General features: G+C 38.1%; 1 protein-coding gene across 8 annotated transcripts in view; it reads left to right on the top strand.

The window, feature by feature from the left end:
* Positions 1-6,000, top strand: part of enah (ENAH actin regulator) — an 86,680-nt gene that overhangs the window by 25,562 nt on the left and 55,118 nt on the right. The gene's annotated exons all lie outside the window — the stretch shown is intronic.

The raw sequence follows: 6,000 nt of genomic DNA on the forward strand, positions 1-6,000 counted from the left end.
GGGGAATTCAGTCATCAAATATTGAGCAGGAATCTCCATCTGCTAACTTGCACAGCAACACACTGCAATCACAATGTTGCATTACATATATATAGCATTACAGATATATCCATATACCATCTATCCCTATACACACACTGGCCACTTTAATAGGAACACATGTATGCACATTCATGCAATTATCCAATCAGCTAATCTAGCTGCAGCAGTGCAACTCATAAGATCATGCAGATGCAGGTCAAGAGCTTCAGTTAATGTTCACATCAAATATCAGAATGGGGAAAAAGTGTGATCTCAGTGATTTTAACCGTGGCATGGTTGTTGGTACCAGAAGGGCTGGTTTGAGTATTTCAGAAAGTGCTGATCTCCTGGGATTTTCACACACAGCAGTCTCTAGAGTTTACGCAGAATTGTGCATAAAACAGTAAACATCCAGTGAGCAGCAGTTCTGATCTGATGAGAGAAATCAGAGGTCTGATTCAAGCTGACAGGAAGGCTATGGTGAATCAAATAGCCACTTTTTACAGCTGTGGTGATCAGAAAAGCATCAGAACACACAACACACTGAATCAGGGATATCCATAATAGGGCTGTGTGTGTGTGTGTGTGTGTGTGTGTAAATGTGTCTGCTCAGTTGGAGCTGTTCTCACTCAACACTTCCCTGCCACTTTTTCATTGCTGTGACACTCCGGTAAAACCAGAGCCTGAGCTGACTTGAGCAAACACGCTGCTGTTGAGCCCTTTGCTTCCTCTGTGTTTGCTGGAGTTTCGCTAATCAAACTGTCACAGAATCAGCAGACCTGTTGTACCTGAAGGACTGCACTTTGCCTTTTATAAACTATACTTTTTATGACTGGCTTAGAAAGGCACCCAAGCTGTGTAATTAACAGACGAAAAACTCGTACATCCACATTATTTAAATAAAGATGTAATAGTGTAGAGCACCTTGGGAACTCTACAGTCGGAATGTTGTTCTGCACTTTCGTTTAACCAAGGCCTGTTTCGTTTTTTTATTTTGTGTTTGTTTTTCTACAGCTGCATGAAACTTTTGATAGGATCTGTGTGTTAGGTTATTTGTTGACATATGATCCTATGATAACTATGATTAGCAAGTATCTCTTTGGTTTGTTATGGGAATTTAAGCCAGAAGTACACTGTATGATTTTTCTGCCTGTTTTTTTTCGCTGTCACACATCTTAAAGGAATTTTGTGGTTGTTAAGTTGAGATCCCTAGTCTTAGGACACATAATGTGACGTGTTCGCTAGTTGTCGATTTAGTAGCACTGCGACCACAGACGGCCGACCACAGTGTCAGATTTAATTTCTGATTAAAATCTCAAAGTGTGTGATCGCTGTTATATCACTCCTCTAAAAGCCACCAATAGGAGGATGGCATAGGATGACTCTGTTTCCATTTTATTATATGTTTTATTCCATGAAGAAAGATCAGTAGTAAGGTAATCCCAGACTATATAAAATGTAATTTCTGTAACCAGATTGTTTTGTAAAATGTAATTCTTTTAAATATATTTACCTGTAAAGTTTTGTATAGGAAACTGTATCGAAATCGGATAAAGATCTGCACTGTAGCGGGGTTTTGTGATTGCTCAATCCACCCAACATCTTAGTGACAAAACAACACTCTGTTTGCATTTATAAACCTTGTGAGATGGTTCTTGACTTCCAGCAAGGGGTAGATGTCATGACCTGGGCTGATTTTACAATGTTACATGATTATTCGTGTTTGTGCTGACATTGGATAATGGGAGATGTTGGTGTTCTAGCTGAATCTTTCTCCACTGCTACAGCTAACACAGAAGATTCAGATTAACGATGGTCAGTAGACATTGTATCATAGCTCAGTACATGGCACCTCACTCACGGGACTGTTCAGATAATGCAGAGTGCAGTCTCACTTTTAAGTTCAGTCACGCACACATTTATCCCCCTGTCATTTCAACACCGACTCTGGAGGTTAGTCCTGGATGTGCTTCCAGTCTTATAACGCCAATTATTGGATGCATGTTAAGGCCTAACATTAAGGTCATGAAAAAATGGCCCCGATACTGATTTTAATAATCCAATTCTCACAATCTCTCTCAGATATTTCATTTTTGATTATTTTATATTATATTTTGATATTATAAAATATTATATTTTGATTATTATAAAATTATAGACACCCGGTGTTGGCCAGGGGCATCGCTAGACACGATATCCAGGACTTAGCCTGCCTCTGTAAATAATTCACGGCTTTCTGAATTGCTGAGTGCCACTATAATGATGGAGAATGTCTCGCTTTTTATTTTGTAACTATATTAATAAATATTACAAGTTAGAAAATTCAGCTGATTATTGCAAGCAACAACAACAACAAAAAAAATGCAACCAGAATAATACTTTACTCAAGTTCCATTTCATCACCTCATAAATTAGCCAGAGTAAATCCCTCAGATGCTCGAGATATCTGTGATACTCGATGCTAATGCTATTGTTAATTTTGAATAGACTTATTTTATTTTTTTTAATTTTTTTTAATCTAAATGTTGCTCTCTGTCTTTCTTTTCAAGGTCTTTGAGGTTGTTCTGTAACAATGACCAGCACTGACAATGATCCTCATGTTTTCGTGACTCTATTTGAAACATTCAGGCTGATGGGAAATGTCGTGTGCTACATTTCTCTCTCTCTCTCTCTCACACACACACTCTCTCACACACATACACACACACACACACACACACACTCTCTCTCTCTCACACACACACACACCAGTTAATGAGACTGAATACACATTATGTAACTGAGCATTTTCACATGAGCACTTGGACTTACACCACACACATGCGTCCACAGGCACGATGTTTGTTGCATGAGTGTGGTTGTGTAATTAGTGATGTATAAAGTGTTGTGGTATGAACATACAGGGAAGTCTAGGAAAAATGATGTTTTTTAAAAATGCACTGCAGACTATTGCACTTTACAAATAAAAGGTTTCCAAGCACTTTCTATATAGCAATAAATAATGAAGACAGTGTTATCGGCCCATTTTATTGGCCAGCTGATGTACATGGCATTGTGTGCTGTATGTGGGAGACGGCTGAAGGAGTGGTAAGTGGTGATTGGCTTTTTTTTTCTTTTTTTTTCTTGCCCTTACACAAGATCTTTCTCTCAGTATTACGGAGGAGCCACACACAAAACCCGCCCACGTGTGCATTGTTGCTAAGGTGATGGCTGTAATTCCTCAGCCTATAAAAAGACCAGAGGAGAGCGGGAACTCTCCAATGAAGGCTTGTGACTTATGAGTATACGTCTCGTGGCAGCCACGTTGCACTCGGTATTGTAATCCTGTTCCTAGTATAATTATAGCACGTTTGTGAAATGTTTAATATATTGAAAAATCAGGCACCTTCTTTGCATGTGTGATGCTTCTGCAGTCTTATGCAATATTTACAGACCAGGCTCTCGTTTCTTTCTCTCAAGAATGCTTACATGTTCGAATTTTTAAATGCCTGTGCTGGAGGTTTTTTTTTTTTTCCTTCTTCGCAGAGCTGGGACTGGTGGCTAGATATATTGCGTGAGAATCAATAGTATAGGTTTATTTTTTGAAGTTGATATATATGTGCTGTATATAGAGTAACCTGGCAGTTCGGCATGCATTTCACAGTGGGAGTCTGAGCCTATTTCGAGCTCCATGTAACACCTACACCACCGCCTGGACCCTCCCTGTGAGCAGTGTTCCTTCTGCTATAGCCGTCTCTGTGTCACTGGTGTGTGGTTTTAAAATAGCGACTGTCTTTCTCACGCTCCTGTGGCTTGTGGAGTAGGTGAAAAAGCCTCGAGTGTTCATTCAGAAGGTTCAAATCTTCACTTGGAGCATTTACTCAATCCACATTGAGGATGTAGATGTTTTAGGCTCTAGTTAAGATCCATTGCTTGTTAATCCTTTGTGGTGAAGAAAGATAGTGTGTCCCCCCTCCACCCCCATTTGTCTAAGCACTTTTTTCATCCAGAAATTGTGATGTTAGAGTTGCCACAGAATGTGCTTCCAGGCCACACCAACTGATCTTAACTTAAGATCCTATTTAATGAATACATGGATCTGTTTTCTTGTCAAAAACTTGTTTCTCAACTCGATCTTTTTTTTTTTTTTCTTTCTAATTTGCAAAATTGTCTAGTTCACATTCACCAGTGTTTCTTTTATTTAGCCGTTCATATTATGTCCATAGTCATTATATTACATCCAGAATTGAATGGAGGTTGCATATACAGTAATCAGTTTATAACAAGTGAGTTTATAACTACCCAAAACTACCATTTCAACGGTTTACTCAGACTGTGCAATCCATAATGCTTCCTTTTGCAGCTACATCACATGGAAGATCATATAGTAACTTGGCCTGGAACAGAACAGAACAGTTTGCTTGGAGATTTTTTACTGATGTCAAACACTTGATGACCTTGGTAGGTTGAGCTTTGAGAGAAAGAGAGAGATAGATAGATAGATAGAGCTTTGTCATTGCACAGTACAGATACTCAGCAATGAAATGCAGTTTAGCATCTACCAGAAGTGCAAATCGTAGCATTGTGCAAATTAACAAACTGAAGGTTGAATATGTAAAAAAACAAAAATATATATATATATATATATATATATATGTATATATATATATATAATATGTATAGTAAATAAATAACAAGGCCATGGGCAGTGAATATGTGCAGTAGCTATTGAGTAGATAACAGTATGAATGGTAATTACACTATGTTATAATAGGAAAAGTATTATAATAGCGAGTATTAGTCATAATACATAAATATATGTAAGAGATGTCCATTGTGATTACAGGCAGTAAAGCAGTAAAGCAGTGAGCCAGTTCATGTTAGATGCTGGTCTTTGGTTGAGCTGCAGTTTTGCTGTGGAACTGAGTGGAGTAGCAGCTGATTTGGCTCCGACCATCATGCCTTGTGTAGGACTAAAATATAAAGTGATATTATCTTAGTCCGCTGCTCTCCTGTGACCAAGGACAGAAATAGGTGCAGCCGAAGTTAAATGCGTGTTTTAACTTTATGACTTCAATTTATCTGACTCCAGTATGTTTAATTAATTATCTGACTCCAATTTATAATAACTGATAACTTAATGTAACCGATCCTAAAGAATAATCTTTTAGTTAATGAAAGTAATAAATGGATTTATTGTACAAAAGACAAATACAAGACATACAGAAAGAAGAAACACAGAACTTACAGAGCCAGTGGACGGAGTCACGGGTGTAGGATGCTCGATGATAAAAGCATCTCCTTACATTGTATAACACATACCTTTTTATACCACTGAGCCTCTTTGAAATGTATGATGACCAGAGGACCAAATGGGAGAGACATGGTGTATTTTATGGCAGGGTGGACCCCCAGCTGGGTAGCTCAACCCAGGGTGCTGAATGTTAATTAGTTTCCTGAGAATGAGTCTGTGGAACAAAGGCAAGAGGTCTCCTGTGTAGGCCAGGTGGTCTCAGTATGTATACAATTGGGGTCATAAGGCTACATGCACCCTGCCAAATCTGCAAAATGTTAATAATATAAAAAAAAAATAAGAGAGATCATAAAAACTACATTTTGTTTTTTATTAATTCTGAATAAGCTATTTCACATAGCAGATGTTTACATATAGTCCACAAGACACAGTAATAACTGAATTTACACAAATTAACCAGTTCATAAGTTTACATACGCTTGATTCTTAATACTGTGTGTGTTACCTGGATGATCATCGACTGTTTTTATGTTTTGTGATAGTTGTTGATGAGACCCTTATTTGTCCTGAGCAGTTAAACTGCCCACTGTTCTTCAGAAAAATCCTCCAGGTCCTGCACAATATTTGCTTTTCCAGCATCTTCTGCATATTTGACCCCTTTCTAACAGCAGCTATATGATGCTGAGATCCATCTTTTCAGACTGAGGACAATTGAAGGACTCGTACACAACTATTACAAAAGCTGC

The sequence above is a fragment of the Pangasianodon hypophthalmus genome, chromosome 19 (genome assembly GCF_027358585.1).
Source record: "Pangasianodon hypophthalmus isolate fPanHyp1 chromosome 19, fPanHyp1.pri, whole genome shotgun sequence".
In the NCBI taxonomy this organism is placed as follows: Eukaryota; Metazoa; Chordata; class Actinopteri; order Siluriformes; family Pangasiidae; genus Pangasianodon; species Pangasianodon hypophthalmus.